General features: G+C 47.7%; 1 protein-coding gene across 7 annotated transcripts in view; it reads right to left on the bottom strand.

Annotated features, from left to right (window-relative positions):
• TCF20 (transcription factor 20) overlaps nucleotides 1-10,992 on the bottom strand; it is a 132,616-nt gene extending 121,624 nt beyond the window's left edge. For all 7 annotated transcript variants that reach the window (XM_071801268.1, XM_071801277.1, XM_071801287.1 and 4 more), the window contains exon 1: nucleotides 10,727-10,992. The gene's annotated coding sequence lies outside the window, so the exon portion shown is untranslated. The remainder of the gene's footprint in view (nucleotides 1-10,726) is intronic.
• Nucleotides 10,993-14,250: the final 3,258 nt, after the last annotated feature.

Raw genomic sequence — 14,250 nt, 5'->3', positions numbered from 1 at the left:
CAAGCCAGCCATTAATGGGGGTCAAAGATGAACGCTCTATTTTTTTTAAGTGTGCTTTGATGCATGGGGAGAGCGGTGAGAGGAGATCATTACCCTCTCTGGTACCTGATGAATTTTTCCTTTCCTGGCTATCAACACCTCCCTGCTTCCACCTGAACCCCATACTGCTGGCAATCATCCGGACAGTCAGAGACAATTAGGAAGTGTGTTTGGACGAACTCTGTGCTAGCTGGTCACCTGTAGGCAGGGAAGCTAAGCCAGGCTAAGCAAAGCCAGGCTCTACCAGAGGCTCAGACGATGTTTATGACGAGGTTTGGGTTTCACACAGATGCCACTGGGTGGAATCCCAGGGCCAGAATGACGCTGAAAGTCATGCAAACCACAGCCTCACACACTGTCTCCCTTACAGTAAGGCGCAGAGCATAAGCCAGTAAAATCTGTCGGGATTATTAGCTTGGGCTTGGAGCCAGCGCTGGGAGCTGCCACAGGGCAGGGACGCCGCCTGCAGCCCGGCAGGTCACTGGGAAGGAAGTGGAAGTCCCTTGACAGAGAGAGAGCAGGCAGGAAAGGCTAGACACAGTTGAGAAAAGGTCACAGAAACACTAATCTGATCCACCCCTTCTGGCCTTAAAATATATACACACACACACACGTGAACTTCTTACTACTCTGCTTTGTTCAGACATTTTAAGGAGAGCTCTGCTCTTCCAAGTCCCTTTGCATTCCCCCAATCCACACCAGTTCTGGGAATTGGTTCTTCAGGGTTTCCATCAATGAAAACCTCAGGTCGAGAGAAAGGAAAGCAGTGTTTTTCAGGGAAGGAGTCACCACAGACACAGAAAACCAGAAAACTCCCCCAGCAACACACAGTGAGGTCAGATGCTCTACTGGCAGTGCCAGTTCCAGCCTGCACCAGCCAAGCCTCTGCCAGCCTGTCTGCCCCCTGTGCAGGGGAGGCCACAAACTGGAACTGGCTCCAGGATCTCTGCTACTGTGCTGAGAAAAGTGGCTGGTGTAGCAAAGCCAGCTCTTATTATTTATAAGTAGTCCAGATAGATGCCCCTTTTTTTCAGGTCACTACGAACCTTCTCCTGGCAAAACCCAATACTTGTGCTTTCAGAAAGAAGTTAAGAGCTTCACACACAACACCAGCACTCATCTCTCCCTGCATGGCAAAAGCAGCAGCTGTTACTTCCATTATTCTTGGAAACAGGGGGGAAAATAGCTAGGACTCTCGAGCCTTGGCACCTCTTCCCTCCTGCCGTTTGCCTACCAGAGCTACGGTTACTATTCAGGGCAGGAGTGCTCAACAGGGCACACATTCCAGGGGACTGAGCCATCCCTCGTGGCCAGGCTCAAAATGGCAGACAGCGATGAATAGGATAATTAGAAAGTACAACAGAAACCGCAACGTAAAAACAAGCGGCTTCTATTACAAGAAACAGTTCCATGGCATGGTTAGATCCATCACCCCATATGCTGGGTCGTGGTGGTGCCTCAGGAGCCTGCTGCTATTATCTGTTTGCAATCACATTTCAGCCCGTCTTTCTGCTTAATGCACGAAAAGCAGAGCTAATCAGATTCACGCTCTCTTTCTGCTTAATGTCTCCAGTTCCCAAGCATGCTCTGTACTGCTTCAACTAATGTTCAGCTAACATTAGCCAGCAGCACACAGTGCAAAAAAAGGGGAAAGAAATGAACTATCTATTAATTTCAGTTCTTCTTTCTACCTATTATGTCTAAAATTCCTTCTACACTTGAGCTTTACAAACAAAAGTCAGGAAATTCCCGTTTCCCTCTCTACACCACACCCGGTTCATGTGTGAGTTCCCTTCTCCAAACTGCTCCTCCAGTGGTATCTGGGCAATTAGTTATAGCACAGATCTATGAGGCTTGCATCTTACTCTCTGGGACTGCTTTTTAAAATATTTCCTGGCTAGGAACATCCACAGGATATATTCTGCTGGCACCGTAATAACTCCTCTTTGTTAACCTATCCGTGGTGACCAGCATATGCCCTACTCCTCACTCTCACCCCAGCACTATTTAATTATTGCAATCCTACATGAGAACTCTAAGGTGCCATCAGCATTTCCAGCCTGAGGACAAACAGGGCCCTGGAATAGCTGCTTCTTTCACCGCATCCCTTCACACTCCACAGGGCAGCTGGAACATCGCTATAGTCAGCTGTGATCCCTGGATCTTCACTAGAACGACCAACACGACAGCACAGAATCCCACAGACTGGGCAGATTGCATGAAAATTCAGCAAAGAGATCCAGGAAAAGACGGGCTTATGGGAATACCCACCATCATGAGCCAGGTTAAGCAGCGCAGGAGGAGAGTCACCCATTACAAGCACGATTGAAGATTTGCCAGAAGAACAACAACAACAACAACAAAAATCAGCAAGTATTTACAGGAAATGAGAAGGAGATGTAGGCGGAAGACAAAAGTGCTAGGATACATATCTCTATCCAGAAGGAATAAAAAAGGGAGACTGTAGAGATGAAACCCCAGACAGCGCCCGCATCTGTACACATCCCCCTGCTAATACTCACTACATCAATCAGAACAATGGCAGCTCTGGAGAAGACCCTGATTATCCAGCTCCTTCACTAACATCTTCCCCAGAGGCTGCACACATGTGCAAGGGCATGGAAGAAAAACATACTTCACAATGAGATTACTTACAGCATTTTCTATATTGCCCCCTCTTTTATAAATGTGTCTTTTTTCCAAAAAATATTGCAGCTGGCTTATAAATGTGTCTGTTTAAAAAAAAAAAAAAACACACACCACATCCTTGAAAGCAAAGACACTTTGTGCCCAGCATATCTAGATATCTAGTGGCACAATTATTTAATACCAATACACTGGTTCTTTCCTTTATTCACTCCATCCTTGGAACACAAATCCACTGTAACAGCCACCCAGTGTATAATCTTACCATGCAAAGCAACACAACCCTACAATAATCTTTCTCTTGCCATAATGTCTCCACATGCCAACAAGAAGAATTTAGGCTTAAATGCTTTAAAAAAAAAAAAAAGCACAACCAACTGCAGTACAGCCTGAAACAAATCTCTAACAACTCTCAAGCTGAAACAAATTGTGTCATCCCTCCCTACTACTTTCCTTATTTGAAAATGGCTGCACAAACATTTTTAATTCATGCACTACGCTGATTGCAACCTGCCCCTCCCGCCCTGTACAGCCACTTAGTCAGTCCACACATGCATGGGCTCACTGCATCCTCCTGTCTCTGGCACACAGCTCTTCACTGACATCATCTTCACCTTCATGCTGTATAAAATTCACCAGTCAGACACCGTATCTGCTCCTTTAGCCATAAAGCAATCACCGCAGGCCAATAGACGCCTCCATCCAGTCTCCCAAACGCACACTCTGACCTGCACCGTGCCCCTGCTAAGTAGATGCTGGGGCACGCGTCTCGTTAGGTGACACATCCCTCCTTCCCTGCACTCAGCAGAGGCTAATGCAGATATGCCGATCCATCAGCGGCAGAAACACTGTTCACGCCGCTCAGCAGAAGCAAAGTTCACTTTGGTCAGCCCCCATGGAGCCTGAGCTTCAGCACACCCCTGCCTTCATCGCACCCCCAGAGCAGAACTGCACCATTCTACACCACCACAGTCAGGTCCCACAAGGCCTTCTGAGTTTCTGCTGGTGCCTGAAAATTAGTCAGTCACATTTCAGAGATGGAGAGATGGTGTGGTACCCGACTTGAGGCCTGGCTCACTATGGGCATGCAGAAAATTCTCCCAACATTTCCCTGCCCTTGCCATTTATCCCAGGCCATACAGACCACCTGGTTCCACTAACTCCAAGGCCTTAGTCCAAATAGCTGCCATCGCCACATTAGAGGAAGCTTTTTCATGAGCTCAGCCGCCAGCTCTCTCCTCAGGCAGTCCCCTTTCGCCCGCTCCTAAGGGAGGGTTATTGCTACTATTTTTTGAGCCCTGTAATACCCTTAGGCTCTGTCTCTGAGCAGATACCCTTACAGCAATGGGCTCTCAGGAACTACGGTACATCCCTTACCGCAAAAGCGGTGGGGAAAAAAAAAAAAAAAAAACAACTTTCCTTTTTTTCCGCTGTTGAAATTACTGTTTGGGAATGGCGTCAGCATCTGGAGGCACACAAGTATATCCCGGGGAAAGAATGAGAGGAGAGGAGCAGAGGGGAAGGGAGGGACCTGAAAATGAAGGCTGAGGGCGAGGTTTCACATTACAGCTGAACCAGGCTAATAGTTCACTGCTGCCAAAAAAAGGGGGGCCCCACTTCCACCTTTCTTTCATTCCCTACCTTTCAGTCCTGGCAAAACAATTCTCACCCCTCCTGCATGGCAGCTCTGATACGAGCCTGAACCTGGTGAGCAGATTCAGCTCTCTGTCCCAGGAGAAAACTATTTACTTTTTTATATTTTGGGGCAAGTCAGCTTTCTGAAAGCTGAACAAGCTGGATCCATGTAGCACCAGAGCAGGCACAAGGCTGGGAACACCACAAGGCATGGCCACCCGTCTTAGAAGGAGCAATTGGTTAGATTGGTTCAGCTACAGAAAGAAAACCCATCCTTACCCATGGGAAACTGCAGTTTCACCCAACAATTAACTACATCAGTCAGCACAAAAGAAGGGGCCTAGCTGAAAAGCCTGCAAGAGAGGTGTTTGCTAATAATCTTAAAACAGGGAGTTTTACCTATTATTAGACTCTATGAATCAATAACATTTCTGAACAGGATGATGAATGCAGCCATGTACGTAAAGCCTGACACTAAAATTAAGCAGACCCAAACCAGAGAGAAAGACAAGAAGTACTGGAGGACCTACAATAAAAATTGTGCCTATTTCTAAATTAGACTCTTTCACTATCAAACAAGATGGCTGCCTTCATCACTATGCTCAGAAATGTCTGTTTTCATTACAAATTTAACAATTAGTTTCAGGGCATCTTGATAAAGCATTTTTCTTTCCCCATCAGCTTCTACATCATCAGATGAGCAAAAATACTGCAGTTCTTTGCAACAAAAAAAAAAAAAAAAAAAAAAAAGCCCATATTACTCCAGTGTCTTTATTCCTCTCCACCTCCTCTGCTCAATTACTAAAAGCAATTTACAGACAATAAATGTAACTTCACAGCTGCCTGTATGAAGTATTCCCTTCATTTTATAGATGAGGTTACAGGCTATACAGAAATTAATATCAGTGAGGTCTACTTCAAAGCCGAATAAGCAAGAGGAACAGATGAACTCTTAAAGAATACAGATCATGCCTGTACTCTAGTAAAACCAGTAATAAAGAATTAAGGATACTACCAGTTGGTTATAAATTCCTTGAATGTATCTGCTCAAATACAGTAAAAAACAAAAGTTTGCTTTGAGGTTTTGTTTGGGTTTATTATATTTTTATTAGGAACAACATAATGAGATTTCAGATTTACAGCTCAGCATCCCATAGACCAAACATGTTCACTTTACTAGTAAAACCATGCTTAACTGCTAACCTCACAGACTCAGAGGTGCCTGGCTCTTCCCACTTGGTACATGATCACCAGGAACCTGCAGCTAGAAACCCTGTACATAATTTAAATCAATGAAGCTAAGTAAGTCAGGAGAGAGTCCAACATTTTCTGCCACAGCCTCGCTGGCTTTGGCTTGGCTAGGAGGAGCAAAAACCTACATATGTTGTTAAAATTGCCAGCGGTGACTTTGAAAAAGCAGCAGGAGTAGCAACATTAAAGGGGGGGAAAAAAAAAGAAAGTGTGGTTTTGTACAGGCACTCTTCTGAGGATAACTGCTCCTTAAGGCTTAATAAAAATGCACGGCCAACTTTTCTTCTTCCACACATTAGTAGAGCTCAGAAATAGCACCTGAGTCTAGTTACACAACTCAGTAGCCCCAGCTTCTCGCAGGAAAAAAATACCATCAGCACACAGGTACTCCAAAGGCACAGTCATCTGAGCAGACCCTTCAAGAGAAAATAATCCTATTAAGAATTGGGGTGTTGCTAATGAAGACAAAAAGAAGTGTTCATTTTGGCACTCCTTAATTACACTAGTTCCACTCTGTCCATTTATGACCAAACCTAACACCTGTAGGCCAGTAAATCCACTGCATTCCTCCATCCATCCCGAAGATCCTCTCCTGGCACCATCCCCTCTTCAGCCAACAACCACCTGTCACTGCCCACATGTTCCCTTATCCCTGACTAACACAAACTAGTATTTGTACAACCACAGCGCTTGGAAAACTAATTTAGGATTAAGGCCTTCATTTCTAGCCTGCATACAAATACCAGGCATGCTTAAACCAACAGGGCGTTGTGGGCTTCTGCACTGCGACTAGCTTAAAACCAAAAGCTGTATCATGCACGCATCAACAAACACACAGGCTTCAAGATGGACCAAAAAACCAAACACAATACAAAGGATTTGGACTTGTAAAATCTCTCACACGGGGAGAGCTGATAAACAGAACAACATTTCTAGCAGAACTGTGATTTTCTGCATTTCCACTGCAGCAAGTACAGATGTTTGTGCCACTGGTATTTGTGCCCTGTTCTCCCAAATCTGCAATGGCAATACAACCTTCCACTAGCCCCAAAAATGGCTCAGCAAATGTAGCCACTGCAGCAAGCGCCTGCCCCAGCAAGCAGGTGTCCATGCCCAGAGCACACAGCCCACAGTCCCCTTTCCAGGCAAGATTTGGGGCGTTCATGCCAAACCATCAAGCCCTGAAACCTCCCAAAATCTGCACAACAACAGCAGGAAGAGAGAGGCGACCTAATAAGGTAGTCCTGTGGTTTAAACTGGCACCCCAATATTGTCAGCAATGCTACGGGAGTCTAGAACTGAACTCCAACCAAACCCCTGGTCCAGCAACCTCCATCTGTTCCACCTGAGGACAGGCCATAGCTCTCCTCCCTCTCCTGAACTCTTCCATATGGGAAGAAACCAGTGGCTCAGGCTGAGAATTTTCTTTTTGAGACTGGCAGATCTGTTGTGGAGACTGATCCACTGATATTTTTCTAATATAAGGAACATATAAGATGCCTAGAATTTGATAGCTGCTTTTTAATTAAATTGGAATAAGTAAATCACAGCCTGTTGCCATGGAGAATGAACAGACATAGCCTCTTGACTCCAGGGCAGGATCAAGCAGGAGAGGCAGGCAAGGCTGTGAAATTAAAAACACCTATTTTAAAGCAAATGGTCTTGATAATTAGCAAAAAACGTGGCACAGGGAAATAATATAACCATATGGCAGGAAGTGGTTTTCAAGGTGAACTACAAACCTGTTTTAAATAAATGAATAAACTGCTAGAGCTGCTGGGTCAGTTGCAAAATCATACATGCAGGATTAAACATGATTTTAAAAATATACCAAAAAACTCAGCAATTAGCTCTTCTTTCAGTTTCCTGCCTATGGCCTGCATCTCTCTCAGTTCTTATTTTTAAGGACTCGTTTCAAGTGATTAACATTTGCACCTATTTGCAGTTACCAGAGAGCCTTCAAATGCACACATTTTCAAAAGCCTCACAGTTCACTCTGAAGCAAGAACCAAGTTTATGGGATATAAATCCTTTTATCTCTTACTCAGCATCATTACACAATCCTGGCCAGGTGATCAGACACTAATAATCATTCCTGAATCCGTGCATCGCTGTCATGACTCCCATGACTTTGAAGGGAATTTGTCCCCCACACACCGATCCTGTGGTACACCTCTCAAGAAGTATAGCTCAGAGAGAGCCAAAAAGCAACACTGGTCTGTCAGGAGGAGACGGCACGGCCTTCGGCACAAGCTTGGCTGATGCACAAGAGCCTTGTAAGCTCCCTTCCCAGTTTGTTCAGAGCACAAGCCATCAAAATATTCCACCCCTTCCTGCTCCCAGCCTCACCTGCTCTCAGCTCACCCCTGTCAGCAAAGGCTGCCCAGAGAGATGGGGCTGGACAGTTTATGTCGCTCCCACACCACCTCTGCAGAGAGGGTGTTGTATGGCAGTTGTCCTGGCCCTTTTAAGACACTTGTGCTTTGCTCAGATCTAAAAGAGCCACAGCAAGGAAACTCCCTCACTGCCTTCTCAAGCTCAGCCAGGGCAAATCTGAGCTGGACCTGTCTTATGATTTCCAGTGAGCATGTGGCCAAAGTGCATCAAATTCATCATAGCTTAAAAATACTTGACATAAATTGTACCTGATGACTCAGTTTCAAAAATGTGCTGTACATTTTTTTGGAGGGAAGGGACAGATTAACTAACTTTCACTTCAAACCTCCCATCCACTCTAAGGGAAAAGCCAACCTTTTCTCCTATTTTGTGAAGATACAAGTTGTCAGCCACAGTCATTAGTCTTCCACTGGAGCTAATGACCCACACAAAACAAACTGTCAGGGTCCCAGTCCAGGCCCTCATGACACAGTCAGTTACATAAAAAATCAGTCATATTTTCAGCACTAATCAACAGAATGTGAGCTGGCTATTAACAAGTTATCTTCTATTGCCCACCAAAACCAAGAAACACTCCGTAAAGGGAGAGGAATCAGGACAGAAATCTTAGGAAAAAAAAGGGGGCTGGGAAAAAATGAGCAATTAAAATCAGTACTGCCTCCTTTCACAGTTTTGCTCCATATTTTGGAACATCTACTGCTTTAACTAAACTACCTAAAATTCATGGCTTCCATTAAAATAAACTCCAGGTCCAAGTCTGCATGAAGATATGCATAAACTTGCAAATCTGGTTCACCCTGAAGGACGCCAATGAGGACCCCAATGCCACTCCTTAAATACGGTGGGGTGGGGGCGGAACGAGCGGGCTAGTTTGTCGTCTTTGAATAGTTGAGGCTGCAGCAATATTTGCCCAACCTCTTTGCTCATGCACCCCTTTCCTTACCAAAGCCTGCAGCAAGAGGATCTGTGAAACATCTCAGGATACATTAGCTGAGCTGGAAGGTGCTGCACATCCTCAGCTTCCCCCTCCTCAATGCCTTCCCTGGCATGCAGTCTGCTTCCTGCTGATTGAACCACAGTCCTGCCCCACCACCTGAACACAGATGACTTCCCATGGGCTGTTTTTCCCCTCACAGGCACTGGGCAGCCAGAAGTCAGTGGGTGGCTTGTTCCTCCCCACTTTGTAGCATTACTGATTTTTAATTTTGACTTAAAGAGAAAAGATTGGACACATTTATCAAGGCCAGCCTAGCATCTTCCTCTGAAAGGGAGCTGCGGTTTCTTCTCTGTCCTCACAAGCCAAGATAACCATGCAGGGGAAGACTCCTTCCCAGGGACACTCCCAGCTGGACAGACCCAGGGTTAACGGGTGCCTGCGTTAAGACTCAAGCCAGGCAGCTGCCTGGCATATGAAGGAAGATGCTAGCTGTGCCCAGGAGTAGATTATTTTCGTATCATAATAGAGAGGGTTGTGGGCCAAAAATAAAAATTAAAAAATTAAAAATAAAAAAACCACTCCTCACACATAAAACTGCTCCCTTCAGCAGCACTGCACTGTGCTGTACACACAAAGACAGGGTAACGCTCACTCGCAGGGCCAAGCTCCCTGCTCCCATCACCTGCACCCTCCTCTTGCTCACTCTTCCCTGACCTCCAGCCTTCCCCCGGGCCAGCCTAGCTCCCTGCCTGCCCCTCTTGCACTCAGCCCACCTCCCCAGTGCCCCCTTCTCCTATCCACGAACTTCTCTTGACCTCTACCCCCCTGGCACCCTTCCCTATGCCATTCTCAGCACCCACACACAGCAAAACAGCGGCAGAGCGCTTCCCGGACCAGAAGAGGCTGCAGACACCAGCCTTGCTGGGGTGTTTTTCACCAGGTGGCGGGTCTCGCCACGCCACTGCTACCCAGGCTCCCACCGGGAGTTTCCAGCCATGAACCTTGGTGGTTGCGAGGCCGCTCGCTCCAGGGGCGTGTGACACACGTGCTGTCCCCACCGTTGTCAACAACATCCAGTCACGGTCCCGGTGGGCAAGTCCCGGGTGGGCAAGGGGCTGCCAGCACCGCCAGCAGTAATCCGCATGGGGAAAGGCAGCTCATAAACTGGATGGTGCTTTGACAAAAATAAAGATCATCTTAATATTCTTTCTAACAGCCAGAAAGGTCACAACGTGTTGGTTCCTATGGATAGGGGCAAGATGGGTGGAGGGGAGGAAGAGGGTAGAGGCAATACACAAAACCGCACGGCCTTAACTGTTTGTTCACCACAAAAATAAAACAACGTGAAGGAATCGGAGATTAAGGACGGCTACACAAGGAGCAGGACGGACACCCAGGCGAGGGGGGAGCCGCAGCCTGCGGGAAGCACCGGCGCTGCCCCGCCGCCGACAGGCCCGGCTGCCGGACCGGAGCCCCCGCGCCCCGCCTGCCCTTCACAGGAGGAGGAACGCCGGGTCTGCCTCCCGCGGCGCCCCGTCCGCAGGGGACGCGGGCAGAGCTCGGGTTACGGCCCCCTTAAAAACAAACAAACCCCCCAGCAAACACCGCACACACCGGGGAGGGGGGGGGGGGGGGGGAGAGAACAAACCGCCAAGAGACTAAAAAGTCACCTCAGAACAAACAAGGGGGAAGGGGAAAAGGAGAGTGCGAGTGTGTCCCACCCACGCCACGGGGACGGGACGGGCCGCCCCCGCAGGGTGAGACCCCCGCCCCGCGCGCCAGGTGAGGCGGCGGGCAACCGCCGTAACGGCCGCCGCTTACCTGCGAGGGGCCGGCCCTCAGCGTCCCATGGCAGCCCCGTCCCGCCCCGTCCCGCGGCGGGCAGAGGGGCTCCCGGTTCTTTGTTGCGCGGAGGGGAGCGGGTACGGATCCCGTCAGCTCATGTGACGCGGCAGAGCTCGGTATCCGGGGCTTCTCCTTGGATTTTTCCTCCCCTCTTCCCCCCTTCGCCCCTGCCCGCCCTCCGCCGGCGCTCAGGGCAGGCCCCGCAGCCGGGCGCGGGTCTCAGGCCCGACTGGCTGCTGGCAGAGCGGCGGGGGAGGAGGAGGAGCCGCCGGCGGGGCGGGCTCCCTCGGCAGGGCCGGGCGCGGAGGAGGGCTCTGGCATCTCACAGCGCTGCCTGGAGGGGGAGGTGGCGGGGGAGGGCGCTGCCCCGCGCCCCGTCGTGTGCCGTGCGCTCTCGCCGGCTCCCGCTCTCGCCCCCGTTTCCTGAGAGGAGCTGGTGGCGGGAGCCCGCCGCACCCCGGGGCCTTGGTGGGACCGGCCTCTGCCGTGGCCCGGCAGGCCCCGCTCCGGGGCGTAAAAGCTCCGGTGCCCGGCTGCTGCTGCTGCGGCGGCGGGGCAGAGGGAGCCGCTGTGGGCCTTGGGGCAGATACCGGCTTCCCTAGACGAACGCCTGCTCGCCGCCCCACGGCAACGGTGGGGTCAGGTCGGCAGGGTCTTCACCGGCCTCCTTTAGCGTAGAGGAGCAGTGGGTTTGTTCCGCTCTTGAGGCTGGTGTTGCCGCACTTGGGGCCCTGATGCATAGGCCTGGGCCTGCCGCAGCAGTCTGGAGAGTAAATAAAAACGTAATTATGTGCGTTCCAGTTGGTACTCGCAGTAAAAGAGAGGAAAACCCCTTGTTTTCTCTAGAAGAGATGAGAGAAATAGCAGCGCTGAGTCAGATCAGCACCCTGCCTCCAACAGTGCTGAACAGACAAACCCTAAGACAGACTCTTGGCTCCAACAAGCAGACGATGCTGCTGCCCCAGAAGGATCCTCCGTGACTTAGTGGTCCTGTGGTTGAGCACTTCCCAACCCACAGCTCCGGTCTTTGTGTTTAACAGCTTCCAAAGGGGTTTTCTTTAATGCATTGTCTTCTTCTTTTGAACCATGTGAAATTTTCTACATCATGCAGCAAGCATCCAGCTCACTTCTTCAGACAGCATTTAGTCATCTCCTTTTGTTTGCCAAGCTCCAAGTGGAGGGCAGAGAGAGACCACCTTTCTGCAGCTCTTTAATGCCCCAATATGCCATTTTTCTTCACAAGCCAAGTCTGAAAAACATTACACCACCAAGCCAGGCCGTATATAGGAAACACAGATGACATTTCCATCAGAAATGCGGACAGCTCAGAAAACCTTGGACTCCTTCATCAAATACAACCGCAAATTCAATGAGCAGCTTCACTGCTGCTCTCGTCAGTCCCAAGATTGCTCCTACACTGGCACTGGCTTTGTGGACACCACAAATGACACTAAAAAATGCCACCCTGCAAGCTATTATAGCACATACACAAGAACCTACAGACTATAAAACTTCTTCTATAAAGCAGATGCAGTAAGACCAACAGCCATCCAAAACGCACTGAGAAGCTGTGAGATTCAGCCAGCCCTGCAGATATTGTTGCACCTGCTCTGAGGAGAGCACTGGGTGCTCTGCTTTACCCAGCAAGGTCATTTCTTCCAGCAAAATAGATACAAATTCACCACAATGAAGATAGGACACCAACAACAGCAATTTTTAAAAATCACTTTTCAAGGGATCAAGGTTTATTTTGTGTTTGTCTAGTGCAACCAAAATTAACAGGGACTGGCAAAGTCTCTGACCACATTAGCTTTCTGCAAATTTGTTATTCTGCTTTTTTATTTTAGAGTCTCTACTGTAGCATTTCTCTCCTGAAACCACGTGCCCCTGGTAGCGATAATATTCCACGTTAAAATCCACACATAAAATAATCTTTTAAATTACTGTCTCCGAAAGATTTTTTTTTCCCAGTGCCTCTTCTCCTAACCTTCAGGCTCTCTCTTTCCCAGCTCATTACAGGAAGCAAATCCGCAGATGAAAACACATGAAATAGAACCAGATACAGCCAGAACATCAAATATGAAATACGCCAGTCCTGCTCCACAGACAGCATAATCAATGCCCTTCCTCCCACAGCAAAACCGCCGAAATTCTTTGTTCCTGCGTGTACTCGTCCCAAATCTCTACAGTTCATCACTTCATCCAGCACACAAGATACCCCCGCAGAAACCATTTGAATGAAACTAAATAATTGCCACCTCAGAACGAGCACATACAGCCAGCCAACAAAGGACAGAAACACATACTCGTCATTAGGAGAGTATTTGTCAGACAGCAACAACTCGAATCCCTCAATCCTTCTCCCAAAGGAGACCTATAAAATGTTCCCAAAAGATGAAGTTTGGAATTAAAATTTACAATCCCTAGATAATAAAGCTCGTGGATTTAACAGAGACGTGTCCTTCCTAGCCTGTTACAGCCTCCCTTGCTGACTTCTCCCTTTGTCACCAGCACAAACAACCCTTTTTTGCTAGTGGTCCAGCAGAGAACCAGTGGGCTGTCAGTCACTTCTGCTCACACCCCTTGCTGCTCCATAGGTGCTCCTGGTTTTCTGAAGTAGTCAAATTAATTAATATAATTAGATTAAACTAAGAGCAATTGCATCTAACCTGTAGTTAGCTTGAATTTTGCTGCTTTCTGTCAGAGCTGACAGAGAGACCCTGAGCTCAAAAGCTTATTTGCTTTTTCCAGCTCTATCGGTTGATCTAATAAAAGATACTACCTTTCACCACAAACCTTGCTTCCCTAGGATTTTTAGATTGTCACGACTACACCACCGCTTTTAATGCCTTGCTTGCTTTAACCAATTTTTCTAGATTCTCTTATCTGTGAAATAGAATATGATAAAAAACATTCTGTTCTGTATCGATTCTTACACTGTTTTCATAAACTTAATATCCAAGTATCTTCCAGGACTGCATTAGCTGATCTGACTAACATCTGTCACAAGGAGGGTTTGTTTTTCTTCTGCTCTCCCCAGGAAGAAAATGATGCATGGAGCAAAGCATTTTGGTTTCATGATTTCTTTTTCTTTCCTCTATTCATGTTGCTCTGTGTTTATACGAGAGAAAATGAGGATGACAGCAATTTCTGTGATAAGCCTTATTTCCCAGGGAAGTTAATTTCAGAGCGTTGAGCCACCCATAGAAAGATGTCTCCTGCATAAAGGAACGTTTTAATATATCATTCCCCACCAAATAAAAGCTAATCCATATTCTTGACATTTGAGACAGAAACTTCCTAGGGAAGGAACGGCATTTCCCTTTCTCCAGAAAAAGTTTCAACCCATGAACCTTGATATGTGACGTTCAAACAGATTGTTGCAGATTATTAACATACAGGCCAGCACTCTGTACAGTTATAAATAAGAAAATCTGGAAACCAGAAAAAGTAACATGCCTTTTAATTGCACTGAGGCAGATTATTATAGGACAGCCTGG

This window comes from Patagioenas fasciata, chromosome 1 (assembly GCF_037038585.1).
Source record: "Patagioenas fasciata isolate bPatFas1 chromosome 1, bPatFas1.hap1, whole genome shotgun sequence".
NCBI classification, from domain to species: domain Eukaryota; kingdom Metazoa; phylum Chordata; class Aves; order Columbiformes; family Columbidae; genus Patagioenas; species Patagioenas fasciata.
This window is presented reverse-complemented; position numbering and strand designations above follow the sequence as displayed.